A 14,813-nucleotide genomic window follows, 5' to 3' on the forward strand; every position below is an offset into this window, starting at 1 on the left:
GCTTGCGTAATAATCCCCCGCGATGCCGCCGGGAAACACTTTTCTTGCTCGATAAAGATCGGCCGCCGAGTCGCGGGAAACCACCCTGTTTGCTCTGCGCCGGAACAAACGAGCCGACTTTCTCGGGGCTCGCGCGGGAGACCCGTTAGCGATCGCTTTTGTACGCGAAAACGGCTGAAATTGCTTCCCGCTGCGGGAAAGTCTACGCTGCCGGCAGCGCCGCGCGCGCTGGGGCAATGGATTTCGTCGCTGCGCTCGCATCTCGCTTCTTGCTCGCTTAAACAGACCGCTGGAAGAGTTACGGTCTGAGCAGACTTCGTTGGCTTCGTTGCTTCCTGAATTGTATGGAGTTTCCAGGAGGCTAATAGCCAAGGGGACGAACAATTAGCTGATCTAACTCTGCGCTTCATGATTCCTCCGGCAATCGTTTTCGCTGTTGTCTCCCTGCTGCAATGCCACGGATATACCCCTGTAATTGCGTCGACCCCGATCGAAGTTCACCGAGTAATGTTTACGAAATCCAATGTCGGCTGACGTGCTCCCTAAACCTAGCGTGGAACATCGAGCCTCGCTTCTCCAAACAATCCGCGCGTGGAAACGCGTCGGTCTCGCGTCGACCCGTCTAAGTCTGGGTTAGTTTACGAAGTTCAAAGTATCCGGCGCACGTCAACGGCAGCGTACAGTTGCACGGTTCGCTGGACATCGTCTCGACGAATCGAAGGAACGGTACGCAGCCATCGCGAATGTTATCGATTGGCGAGGAGCGCGTCCGACAGCGACGAAACTCTCGAAACACCGCGCGGCCGTAATCCGGTGTGTTTGTGGATTCGTGCCGTAAGACGCGAAGTTCGCGGCCGGAGATCGGCTCGGAAATAACTCCGCGGCGGGCCCGAGCGCAGCAAAAACTCCGCGGCGCGCGCGCGCGTAACTCGAGTGGGCTCTCGAGTTCGATAATTAGGTATAATCGACTGGAAATAATTGCGGCACGGTCGCCGCGAGTGGGCTCGTTGGCCGCGGCTTTGTCCGAAGATAAGTATCAATTAATGGTCGCGAGAGAATCCAACAATGCCTCTCTCCTCCGGTCTCCTCGAATTTCGACGATCTCTCGGCCTCGGCGAAAGGAAGTGCAGCCCTCGTCGCGCCGGCTGGCGAAAACACGGTAATTATTACGCCGAGCTGGGCCACCGTTTACCCGCCGCTCCACTCGAAACGCTCCTATCGTCGGGAATAACAGATTTCCGTAACGATCCGCGATCTCTCTCCTGCCTCTCGTCGATCCAAGCGTATTCTTCGAATACGAATCGCACGACTACGTTTTTTCGACCAGAATTTAGAACACTCGATCGACGTTCTGCTCTCGCAGTGATTCTTATTGCTAGCTGGATTCTGCTTACGATTTGTTGCTTTTCGCTATGATAGAGACGGATTGCATCCTGCTTTTCTAATATCGAGCGGGTCGAAACGTCGAACGTCGGGCGAGGGGACGGAGACGCGAAGGAGGATGTTCGTTTAAACGGCGCTTTCGCGAAGATAGATTGGACCGAGGCTATTTCGAGGGGAGGTTGACGGGCCGGCGCGGGTAAAAAAGTGTGACGTTAATTAAAGGCTTGACATAAATCGCGGCGAACGCCGAAATGCTTTTCCCCGCGTGTCGCGACTCGGCTCGAGCGTTTCGACGCGAGCTGCTGTATTGACTGAAACGATCAACTTTCTGAATATTGGAACGTTTTATCGTCTCGCATTGAAAATAAAGTTCTTTCCTGTCGGGTTTAGTATCGCGGAACAACAGGAATTCGGCTCACGGAACGTGGAGGGACGGAAGCTCGTACCCGCGTCTGAAAATTTTATTCGAGCTACGGGAACAAAAGACCCGCGGGCCCGGAATATCGGACACGGCAGGCGAGCGCGCGTCTCCATAAAGTTGGTGCATTTTTCAGCGTGGGACGCGCAGTCGAGGAACGCCCGGCTGCAGTATTAAACATCGTAAAACACTCTGAGTCGGCGAGAACAAGCGCCCCCGTCGCAAATAGAAGAAAGTGTACTTTCGCGGAAGATCGTGGCCTGGCGTCAGAGGTTTCAGGCGACGGTGCGGTCTTAACTGTGCGCGATAGGAGGAAATATTGCGATCGCCGATCAAAGGAGGAACACAAAGTCGGTGTTCAGTCAGAATAAACGCGAGAAGATGAAATGAAACGGATTGACGGGAACGATAACGATCCACAGGGATGACAGTCAGAAATCGAGGAAGCTTCTCGTCTCTACGTTTCCTGTAGTCTCGTCTAAATTTAACCCTTTTGTCGAATATCGACAATGAAGTAGAGTCCCAGCTTGCAGAATGATTAGATTGCTCGACGACAGATCAGTAGACGTTTCCTCGTACTGTTTAACCCGCGGACGAATGTCATTTCGCCGAGATGAAACCTTCGTGTTTGGAATAGCAGGTTGCAAACGAGTGATTGGACTGCTTCAACAGCTAGAAGTCGGTACATAGTTTCCTCGTTCTCTGTCATTTAAGCGTTCGGTATCTAATTTGGCAGAATCCGCGGGTTTCGTACACTTTGAAGAAGCCTCGCCCGAGGAAGGGTTAATTTGTAGGAGAGAAAGAGGGAAAGACACGGTGTCCCCGATCGCCTCGGTACCCGAGGCGCACCGGGCGCACGTGTAGCAAAGCAGACGGTGTTATTTAACGCTGCAGCTATTTCCAGGTGCGTGCGTCGTCGTCGGTGTCGAGTGCTACTCGGCGACGAGCTACGACGCCACTCGTGCGGCCTTTATGCCACTTAATCTCCTTTCACCCAGTCCGTCGAAACGAGTAATTTTTCAGTGGCACTCCTTTTACTGCCATTTTCGACCTCCGTTTACCGTAGCCGCGGGGATTTTCTGGTTAATTCCGCGGATCTAGAGCGGAACCCCGCTCGAAACGTTCTCCCCCGCGAAACGCGCCGCGGATCATTTTAATCGCGGCAGCCGGCCGATCCGGGCTCGGATAAATTGCACGATCCACGCGCCGGAGATCTGTTTCCCGTCTAAACACTTTGCCCGTCGATGATGGTTCACCCTTTGCACTCGAGAGGTGACTCTCAGTCATCACATGATTCGATGCAATTAATATTTCAAATTAAAGTTTGCATTGCTACAGGAAATATTTAAATAAAACACCTCTGTTGCTTAATTTATCTACGAATTATCGTTAAATTAGTTTCAAATATTATGACCTATATCTCGTCAGAAAATGTTTAATATTTCCGTTGAAAAACTTTCGAGTGCAAAAGGTTAATCCCATCTTACCAACGGTTGTCTGGGTTAGAATTCCTTTTCCTTCTAATTAATGCTTTGCACTGCAGAGGTGGATATAGCAAAGATATAACGGATGCAGTAAAATTATAGTCTTCTATGTAATATTAATCCTATAATTCATCGATACGTCGAATAACGACGCAACATCTTCGTTTCTTAATTCGCGGACGTTTTCGTTAAACAGTTTTAAAGAATGTCGTCCACATCTCACCGATTATTTATAGTCGAGACCTTTCGAGTGCAAGGAGCTAATGATCCAGGATAAAATAGCTTCGGCAATGATGCTCCTCGAATCCCTTACGGTTCAGCTTCGAAGCGACGCGTCCGGCCTCGCTCGCCGGACGAAAAGGTAGCGCAGCTGCGATCTTTATCCGGCTGACAAGAAATCGCGAACAATTTTATGGGAGCGGGAGTACGATAGAGCCAGTTAAACGGTCCGTGCAATCTTTCCGGGCGGATTAGTTGAATCGTTCTCTGTTTCCCGAAGCCCGGGCCGCGCCCGGCGCACAGTAGAGCGCGTTGTTCGCCCGAGAACAGGCTCGCATGAATCGCGGCGCGATGAAAAATGTTCCCCGATCCGCGCGATCGTTCCCGGGCATCTTGATTCGGCCGTCTAGCCGTGTAATTGCTCAATTAGTTAATTTTCTTGGCCGTTTCGTTCGCGGCCGAGCAGCCGCGCGCTGCCTTGGGATCGCCAGCTGAATCGAAGGCTGACACTTGCGGGGTTAATCGGCTAGTTAATTAATAGGACACCAGACGAAACGCGATTCCTGCTCGGTTTTCGTTCGACCGACTCATTATCGCCACGGTCGCTTCGACTGCTTCCTGCTTTTCTTTGCAATCATTAGTCTTAACCGTTTGAGTCTAAAAGTGCTACCTATCGGTTCGTAGAATCAAATAAACTTCATTCCTCTGTTCCCCTTTCAATCTTCTCGTTTCCGTCGTCACCGGCTTGGAAATGAGAAACCGGAACGTTCGTTATTTCGATTGTTTTCGCAAAAATAGGAAAGCGCCGTTCGATTTCTGAATCGAAACGAAGGAAGCGCGTTCCGAGAATCCTTACGGAACATTTCGGAATCTAGAGGTCTCCCCGCGGCGGAAATAATTTATTCGGAATCGCGCAATACAGTTTCGTACATTCTATCGCAACGAGGAATCGCGAGGATGCACCGGAATCGTATCGTGATCGCCAGTTCGCAGGCGAGATATCGGCGATGAGCAGGCGTAGAACAGGAACGAGGCGAGATAATTGAACGTTTCGTCGATGTTCGTTTGCGTAAGAGGACGGGAGTTTTTTTCCCCGGCAAGGTTGCTGGAAATCGAACGTGGATCGATGATGCGATCGGTACACGGAGCCAGACGGCGTACGCTAACCCACACGCGCTGACGCTTTCCGATCGTTGCGAAGGTTGCCCGGCTCGGGCGGAAACGCAGGTGGATATTACGCGACAAGTTGTTCATTACCGGCGAGCCGCGCGGAGGAGCGACTCGCGATTAGAAACGACCTCAAAGCGATACGCGCTCCTTATCACGGGGGACGCGTTACGACCGTGTTTACGTTGATAACACCGCTGACTCGTGCTCCCACGCGAGACACCTCGTTTCTGTTGATTCTTCGCGATTGTTTCCTCGAGTAAAGAGGTCAGATTTTACTCACCGCTTGGAACGCTCGCGGAATACAAAGCGATAACGACTCGCGATACTCCGGACAGTTCGAACCTGGGTGTATCGGAGCATTCGTCGGAATTTCCGAGGTCTTTGATTTCGACGACTGGCGAGCTAGATTTGATACGTGAAGTTTGTCATTTGATATTAAGCTTGTGCAGTGTAGCAACTACGCTCCATTCATGTGTGATCTCCCAACTTAGTCTCAGAAAATATCTTCCAAATCCCATCGGATAATCTTCAATATTTCCACTGAAAATCTTTCGACTATTTCGCGCAAAGATAACGCTGTTCCATTGTACACAGTAGTCAGCCAACAAAGTGTAGCTAGATTCTAGAGCAACGGTCACCGAGCAAACACTCGGAGTGTCCGGTTAATCCCTTGTCTCGATCGGAGCAACAGTATCAGCGTGTCGTCCCATCGTTATCGATGATCAGGCTCTTGCAACGCTAGCGGAAACGCGACGAGTTTTCTCGGAGAACAATCGACACTCTCGGCTGACAGCGTGAACGGTAGCAGGAAAATCTCGATCCGTTTGTCCGAGAGAGCTCGATCGCGCCCGACGTTCGCGTCGGCGTTGGCGTAAACACCGGTACAACATCGCAAGTAGCACAACGGAACCATTCACTGGACGGAAGGTCGGGCTCTAGCGCGAGCATCTCGTTGCAGGTTGCGTCGATTCCCTCGGGGGATTCGACGGATGCGCGAATGATCACTCCACGTCTCACTAGAAAGTAACGCGTTGCATTCCGTTACTCGGGGCTTCTCGGAACGATTTCGAGGCGAATTCAGTGTAGCTCGTTCCTTCGACGGCTCTGTAACGCTGCTTCGATCGGACGATGGGTATTAATCGTTTAAACCTTAGCAGTCCCATGTCGACTCAGTCTCGACATTCTATTTTATTGCAACCTCTACCTTTAACAATTTTTTCTACATTTATTTGTAGTACAATTGTACCATTTAAAGGTAATATTTCAGTGACTTCCAAATATTCTTGAAAAAATTAATAGAGCGCAATATTAAGCTGTAATCGAATGAACGTCGAAGTGAACCTCAAAGTGAGAAACCAAGAGCACTTCGGACCGCAGAGGGTTAATACGGTTCGCGTAGAATTCTTGCAAAAATTGGTACCGTACCACCGTAATTCGCGTTTTTTCTGTTTTCGTATCCTCGGGGATACTTTCCGAGCGAACGTGTATGTACTTATTCGTACCATTCCCTTTTCCTCGGAACGGTGCACGGGGGAACTCGTTGGTAACGATAACAATAAAGTCGAGGCTGTAAAAAGAGGCTTGGGTCCAGAGGTCGGAGGAAAATACCGTGACACCCACAGTCGTGTGTCGAGCATCCGCTTTTTCAGGTTCTCTCTCGCTTGTCGGGTCGCCTGAAATGTTTTCTCGTTTTCCTACAAGTCGGGAACTTGTTTCTGGAAATAAATATTACAAATAATCCGACGCGGTGAACGATGGCGGAGTCGTCTCGGAAGTTTCTTGAGAGATTCGACTAATCCAACAGAAAGGTTCGAGCAGTTTCCGATCAGAGAGGATTGCCCCGGGCCGGAATCCGCAGATGTAGTTTTCATTTATGATTCCGCCGGGTTCGCCGTGTCACGACGTACGTATCGTTACTTCGGCGAACTACTTTCGGTCGCCCTGGAACCGCCCAAGGGTCCGTGGCTACATCAAACACGGGAATATCCTCTCGGAAATGTTCCGACATACTTTTACCAGAACCCGATAACGGTAGTAATAAACGTAGGCGCACGAGCGTGTATTCGTAAGAGTCGAACAGGTGGATTGTATCGCGCGATGACACAGTTTCTCCTTTTTCCGTTCGCCGGCGTAGAAAATCAAATTTCTTTGGCGCGGTCCAAAGAGCTCGAGGTCGAACGGGAATTTTAGGCTCTTCTCTTGGACGGTCGTCGGAGCGAGGACGTTCGGCGGATCGTAATCGCGCTTTACTGTCGTCGGATGTCCGAACAAGCTGTAGGTTTGCTCTTCGGAAAGCACGCGATTCCGTGGCGCTTAAGGGTCGAGCGAAATTGCGTTAAACGGACCGAAGAGAAAGGATGCGCGACGTGTCTGGCGTACTGTCTGGTTTCAATTGCCCCTTGGACGACGCGATTCGGATCTTAACTAGAACTCGTACCAGACGAAATGACTGGTTTCGGTTCTTTTGTTTAGCTATTATTGATATCTTCGAAGCATTGAATATTCGAAACGATTTTGAAAATAAATAGTTTCATTTGATTATAATGAATGTCTGAGGACACTAAAAATAATCTATCGTTACAGTTTTTATAGGAATTGCATATTAATCGCATTAAATGCTCGGTAGTTCTAGTGTTAAATAAGGATAGACTGTCGATGATCCAATTCTGCTTTGGTCGAGTAGATAGTAGAATTGAAATGAGAATACAGTGTACACTTCTTGTCTCTCATTTGCGAAAGGAACGCTTGCAAATTCTCTGTCGTTTGTTATTAACGTGCAAGTGTTGTTGTTTCTTGGAGGGTTCCGCGGTGAAAGGCAGAACGACCGAAAGTTCTCTTGCGATACAGCTTGATTATCCGTTGTCCCCCGCGGTCGCGATTCACACGAACGCGTGCAAACCCGCGACCTAACGATCGGCCGCCGCGCGGTGGAACGTGCTCGCTCATAATTATTCAATAAGGATTCCCTTGGACGCAGCTGGGCAGCGGCGTCCTTCCGCGAGCTCCACGACGAGCCGGTAAACACTCGACGCTTGCCATTTTCGAGAACCCACGGCCCAGCTGTCCGTTTCTAGCAAGGTGAACAGGAAATCCGAGTAAGCGACACGGTTTCACACGCGTTGCGTCGTTCCCGATACACTTCCTCGGCGACGAGCGTCGAAAGCGAACCAGCTACACGCGCTCGCAGTTCCGCACCGTGGAAACGCGAATCGCTCGATCGAGTTTTAGTTCGAGATTCGGGTCTTCGACTTAACCCTTTGCACTCGGAAGTATTTCGCTAGATATCTTTAACATTTTCTGACTAGACAAAGACGATGTTTCTTTAAAGGAACTCAAAGAGGAATCTCAAGTGAATTGAGAAACAAAGCTTTTTTATGCCAATATTTCACACACCGACGCATTATACATACAATATCACTCTGTCCTAAGAATCTCCCTACTCGAAGCTCATCGATTTCTCTGATCCCTCTCGTCCTCTACCTAAACTCAACCCTTTGCGGACGAATAGCGTTTGACTTCATTGGAATTTGTTCTTGTTACAGGTTGCGCGGCACGCGATAAACAACCGGAAAACTTACGGTGAGTCCTATGATCCCTCGTCCGCCATTGGAACGCAGTCCAGTCGTTGCCGCGCGTCATTCGTATTCCGCGGAGGTTTCAATGTTTCGTCCGCGTTGTAACAACGTGGAATTTATTTTCATTTCGAGTCTCGGGCGCAACGCGAGGGCGGAGCGGGAAAGAGCGGACAGGAACGATGCAAGAGGGTGGAAGGGAAAGGCAGAGCAGGCTCGGGAAAACGGGTCGATAATCCGTAGGTTTATATTCCTGTGCAGTCTCCGGCCACGTCCGGTCGTAGGGAATTTATTTGTCTAGGCCCGGCCCGTAACGCTTTTACGCTCGGACAGGATCCACCGAATAATTCGCCCCGCGTTTAAATAATGTATCGCGGGGCCGGTGTTCTTCCGTCGCGACGAGCCTATATTTTCGAACGGTAACTCGGGGCTCGCCTCGGCCTAGCCCCCGCTCGGAGGCAGTAAACCGCAGGCCCGCTTTTACGGTTTTCCCCGGCGGTGTATGGCCCCCATAATAATCACTCGTATGGAAGATATTTTTCTTGACGTTACGAGTATCGCCGGATCCCCGGGGGCAAACTCGAAGTTTCCGGCCTGTCCGGCAGCTTCTATCGAGCTCCTCGCCATCCGGAGGCGTCTCGGAAGCTATGGCTTCCCGATCGCCGCGCTCCCTTCATTTTATTTCTCGCTGGGGGAGAGTCTCGCGGATTAATTGCAATCGATGCCAGATTATGCGCCGCTCGACTTCTCCTCTCTGCTTTCTTGCGACCGGGCTGCGAGTCTTTATGCGTTCATAGGGAATATTTATAAGAGTACACGCGAGATGCGTACCGTTTGAAACGATCGAAAACATAGATGTTTAACGATCCAAACGAGATCGCATCCGGAATTACCCTACTAGCTACGAGTTGTACACGCTCAGTTTCAAATGCCACGCTAGGGAATTCCATTTAAATACCACGAAAATGGAGTGGAAACTCGCGGAACGAGGCTCGAGTTTACGATCAAATGTATTCGGAAAACCGTTCCGTTCCGTTCCGTTCCGTTCCGTCTCGTTCCGTGGAGGCAGCGCCCGTAGCGTCGGTTATCTCGCTATTCGAACCCAGCTGCATCAGCCTCGCTCTAGAATTTCGTCCCGCGGCGGGTCTCTAATTTACTTATCACCGCGAGGCGGAACCGTATCGCGTTTAGCTCGTTATACCCGAGGACGGTAAACCCTGTCGGCTCGGCGCAACGGGGTAACGTCAACATTACTCTCTCTTTCCCTGTCCTCCGCTTCGTTCTCCCTCGGTCCCCTCTTTCTCTCTCTCTCTCTCTCTCGGCTCCGTCGTAATCTTTGCTCGGCAAACACTTCTCGGAGAGATACGAAGATCGCGTCTCCGATGAAAAGGAAGCTGAGTTTGGCCGGCCAGCTCACGGCTCTTTTCCCGTGGCTCTCTGAAAGGTTCACGGCGTGCCCCTCCTATGTTTGGCCTTCCATCAGCGGACAGTTCGCCCGTGCGCTGTGAAAATGAACTTCTGGCATCCTCGATTTACCCTTTGATGGGAGTACTGGCTGTATTCTGACTCAGACTGACTCCAAACTGAGAGTTTTATGGAAATTCAAATGTCTAAGAATGAGATTAGCAACGTCCTGAAAATACTTTGAATGTTTTACGTAGTTTCCCTTCGATCGATCTATAATTTAGCTTCATCTGCCGACGGTTTTCTATATTTTCTATATTCTATAAGAATCTTCGTCCGCAAGGGGACAAACTTCCAAGTTCCCTGGAAATGCACGAACGTCCATAGTCTGCTTATCGCTTTCTCGCAGCTAATTGCGATTGCTTATCGCGCTGGATCCAGTAGGATCGACGGATCTCGCAGGAAAACTGATCAGTCGGAGACTAATGGTTCTGGGTGACCTATAAGAATCTCGGAGAAGTCCATTCTCCGGGGGTTAATCCACTTCGAGCCCTTATAATTCAGCTGGGCTAATCAATATTGACGTTGGCCACGCGAGCGGGAGTTCCTTATTTTTCCGAGTGTTTCCCCAAGAGCATATCTCCCTGCGGTTCGAGTTAGCCGCGAAGAGTTAAGAGCTCGAACGAAGTCTTCGGGAAACTGGGTCGGAATCGACTCGAGCACGATAAATCGAGGGTTCACCGTGAAGTTGTTTTCCAAAGCGAATGGAACAGAAACGGAACGGTCGTTTAAGAAGCTCTCGTTTTCGAAATATTATCCCGGGACGCGGTTGGAAAATATACACGCGGGAGCCATATCGGTTCGGCTCTATTCGGTTCTCGTCTCGAGTCGCCGCGTTCCGTTTGTTGTCGTTGGCGTGCCGTTTCGCGGGGAGCCGTGCAGCGTTCGATCTATTTGTCGAAGCCCGGTAGACGCATCTACGAGTCTCCGCGGCGCGAAGTTCACGGCGTAACTCCGCTGTGCCTCGTAAAGTGCGGAAGAAACTAGACATTCTCGGAGGAGCCTCGGCTACGTGACTCTTTTGCCGATCGAGCCGAGTCCCCTTACATTCTATTACCTCGGGCTCCCTTGTTCGGGGACTCATCTTCTTCTTATTCAATCGCGAAATGGACGCTGGCTCTCCTCTAACGCGTCGCGCAAACGAAAAATCTCGTTACATTTCGGAAATATTGAACTTCGAGTAACACTAGATTCACATGTGCTTACCGAATGATCAAAGAATTCAATATCTCTGGGAATCCAGTGTTAAAAGATAATCAAGAATTGAAGTCAAATGGAGGAAACGTCAGTTGTAATATCTAACCGAACGAATTATTCGATTAAATAACTGTGAAGCGTTCGAGACTGTTACGCATGGTGGATCGAAACGCCAGCAGCGACTCAGTTGAATTTCTCGAAAATCAGGCAGCACGGAACGCATCAACGGCGCTCGCGACTGACTGATTACGCGCGCCAGCCGCGAGAATCCGAGACAGGAAAATCCATCTTCGCGGCGCGCGTGTAGCCGAGCGGAACGCTCGACAGCAGGTGTAACGCGATACCGCTTACGAACGTTTACGCGGGAAACGTGAATAATAAGTCGTGGATGCACCGGTTGCACCGGTAAACGAGAGCGAGCTGGCGCGGCGGGGATCATAAACAATGCTCAGACAATCGGGAAAGATTTACAACGAACTATGAGCACGATACGCGATCTCGATCTCGTCCGATACAGCGAGACGCGGGGGAAGACGGAAGGAACAACGAAATTTACGAACTGCGGAAAAGTTGGCGTGACAAGCGGCGCGAGCGCGGGAATCGAAAGGAACGCCGCCGTTTCGGAATCGAAGCAACGGCTGTCCGTCATTTTCCTATTAATCAGAGCGTTAACGCGGTTGCTCGGGACGGGGAAGTATGCTAATGGCGGCAGCGTCGTTGAAAAGGATATTTTCACTGGAAACTATGTTAAATCGCGGTGATGTATGGTGCCGCTGATACGAACCGGAGAAATCAATTTCTTCCATCGTGAGGCACAAAGGCGTGCGCGCGCACGCGTGCCGAAACAGCTCGATTACCGCGATAACGTTGCTTCTATTAGAAACCGGCACCGATTAATGCGCTGTTACGGCCCAATCTGGTCCAGTCCTGCAAGTTTCTCCCGCGGAGAGCGGTTCCCGTGTTACGTGTTCGACTGTTGAGGGAAAATCACCCACTTTCCCACGATTCCCTTTATTGGATTCGATCCTGCAAGATTCCGGAGTACGACTATCTCGATAGTATAAAGCAACGCGTCTGGCGGTGCAAAGAGTTTCCATCCCTTTCGGTGATTCGACAAGGACGAATCCTTAGACATTGCTTACTCGAATGTTTCCGATGGTCCTGTGTATCCTAGGTGACGAATCTCGATGACTTTGTATGCTTCATCCAAATACTAAATGATCTTGGTATCTAACGGATCCAACTGTCGACGAAAGCTCGTTCACTGTAATCGAGTTTCAAACGATATTTCGCGAGTTGATTCTCTCGGGACGACGAAAAACCACTGGACGACGCGAAAGAAACTGCGTATTGTCTCGGACGGGTGAAAAGCTGCTGGACTGGCCGTAAGGCTGCCAAGAGAATTCCCTCGACGATGGAGTTTAATGAAAGACGCGAGTCGCTTTGCCAAGTTCGGGGGTTGACGCGTTGACTGCTGGAATCTTGAGTGTTTCGCGCGCCGCCTGCTCTTTCGCGAAGTTGTATAGGAACAATTGGAACGCCGGTGACCGCCGCGATCGACGTGTTAAAGAACAGCGAGGAGCGCGAGAAATCGCTCGCAGTTGCGAGCGCGTTGCACGGTAGGGCGAGTCGATTGTTTCCTCCTCGTCTCGGTCGGTTTCTCGTAATTGCGGGAATCCTCGCGATTACCGGCAATTAATTGCACGCACGACTCCTGTCAGCGGATGCTGAATCGGTTCGGGACGGTGCCACGCGAACTCGTTACCGCTTTCGAGCGGAAAGCAGTTCGCAGCAGAAGGACCAGCCTCTAGTTTCCACGTGTCCCGGAAATCACCGGAGTTGAATTCAACTTGAACATGGATCAGGATGAAAAGTATCTGCCTGTAGGTTCAATTAATAAGCGAGCGACAGCGGTAGAAACGAAAGTTTCCGGCGCATCGCGGCGCGACGATTGATCGCGCAACAAACGCGCCGCTAAATCGAATCAATACGAACCGCTGACATCAGCGCGGAACGTAATAATGTCTAATAAAGTTCAGCGTGAGGTCGTTGAATCCTCCAATCGGGGCAGAGAGCGCGATCTCCAGCGACGGTGAATGCGTGCGACGCTGTCGTGTCAACCTGAACGCACATCTAAACGCGTGCTTTCAATCGTTTCACGTTCCAGCGATATTTCTCGCGCACGTGCTCAATCCGCCGTTAATCTTTTGACTCATAATTACGTGTTAGACGCGTGGCCAAGAATCGACACAATTTAACGAGCGTAGTATTACTCGGTTGCGTCCAATTCGAATGAAATAGTAGTCTTCTGTTATCGATTGTTATATTGGACCTAGGATATGCACGAATTATTTCTTGTGCAATAAATTATCAATGACGGAGTAGTCGTATCGACTACAGAGGATAACCGATAAATAAGAAGACAGGCAAACAAGATCTTTTCTCGCGTCTCTTTTGACATCCCCGATCCAATTGTAAGAACAGAGAGACGTCTGAAATCGATTCAGCGATCGGCTCTTTCTTTTTCTCGCGCGCTAGGTGTTCGCTGAAACTTCTTACGCGAATTCCTGCGATCGATCGATTTTCTCGGATCACCGGAAGCTAGCCAACTTCCAGCCGCCCTAGCATCGCGTCGCATAAATTTGCGGACGATTCTCGCAAGGAGACGCAATTCCCCCGATTGCGCAACAGGACCGACGTTTTTCCCCGCGAGAACCGCAACTCGAGTCGAACGAATCTGCGGTTAACGCGTTGACCGCCACGGTGGTCGCCGACCACCGGAGCTTCCGAATTGTTTGAAAACAATGACGCGTCGCATCGAAATATTTAGTTACACGAGTAACTAACTGGCGCCGTAACATTATAGCTACGATCCCGAATCCCCAGCAGTTCGTTCTAATGCCATTTGCCTTTCTCGTAAAAGAATAAATAAAATCGTAACGGTGAAAACGTGTTCACTGTGGCATCACTTTTCTCTACCCTTCGTTTCGAGTTGACCGATCCGATTAACGAGTGACTCGAATAGTCGAGAACGAGTCGATCTCGACCGTTCCTCGTTTTCCGCGAACGAAAGAAACAGTCAGCGAGCGAGCTCCGTTGATCAGCGCTCCGCCGAGGAGAAGCTTCGGTTCTTTTCACCTCTCGCGGTTATTTTAACCGCGGATAGCCGACGAAGAAGAGGCGCAGTAGCTAGTTGGATCGCGGGTCACGTTCCTCGTCTCGTCTCGTCTCGTCTGGTCTGGTCTCTTCTCTTCTCTTCTCTTCTCGACTCGGCTCGTCCCGCCTCTGACAATGCGGCTGTCTGCTCGACGGCAGCGACCGGTCCAGTGGTTCACTGCCGATACACGGCGCGTCCTATGGGGCCCCGACAGTGACGAACCGTGCGACCACCGTGTACACACCTCCGCGCGGCTCGTTTTTCCGCGGCGCTCGGGCCAGCTCGTCTCGATTCCCGATGCTCTTCTGGAATTCTTTGTTCCGCGTTCAGCCTCGGTGACGCTTCCGACGGGTCAACGAACCAGCTGCACCTACAGCTGCACGTTTGCACGGTGATAATGCTATCGATCGACCGCGCTGTCGTAGATAGCGGGATTTTTGGCCGGTTCGCATCGAGTGGCTCTGCTAGATAACGCGAACTACGTTAACGGTAGACGTAGATTAGTGGAATTGACTCTCCCAAATCCTTCTGCAGGATCTGTAAGAGCACAGCTATCGGGATTTCAATCGATTCTCAATTTCTCGGATGACTTCTCAGTCGAGCGCCCGTTAACCTCTCAACAGCTGGTAGCCAGCGTTAAGTAATGTTCTATTATCGAGTTGGTCGCTTCCGACATCCGCCGGCGCGTCCGGAGACGTCCACTCCATTAAGGAGTCGTTACATCCGTGTAAATGGCGTGTCGCGAAACA

General features: G+C 50.6%; 1 protein-coding gene across 3 annotated transcripts in view; it reads left to right on the plus strand.

Annotated features, from left to right (window-relative positions):
- Window positions 1–14,813, plus strand: part of Wdr62 (WD repeat domain 62) — a 104,675-nt gene that overhangs the window by 15,672 nt on the left and 74,190 nt on the right. For 2 of the 3 annotated variants that reach the window (XM_031971385.2, XM_031971387.2), the window contains exon 2: window positions 8,217–8,253. The exons of the other annotated variant lie outside the window; for it this stretch is intronic. The gene's annotated coding sequence lies outside the window, so the exon portion shown is untranslated. The remainder of the gene's footprint in view (window positions 1–8,216; window positions 8,254–14,813) is intronic. 3 annotated transcript variants of the gene reach the window in all.

Source organism: Nomia melanderi, chromosome 5, assembly GCF_051020985.1.
Source record: "Nomia melanderi isolate GNS246 chromosome 5, iyNomMela1, whole genome shotgun sequence".
NCBI classification, from domain to species: domain Eukaryota; kingdom Metazoa; phylum Arthropoda; class Insecta; order Hymenoptera; family Halictidae; genus Nomia; species Nomia melanderi.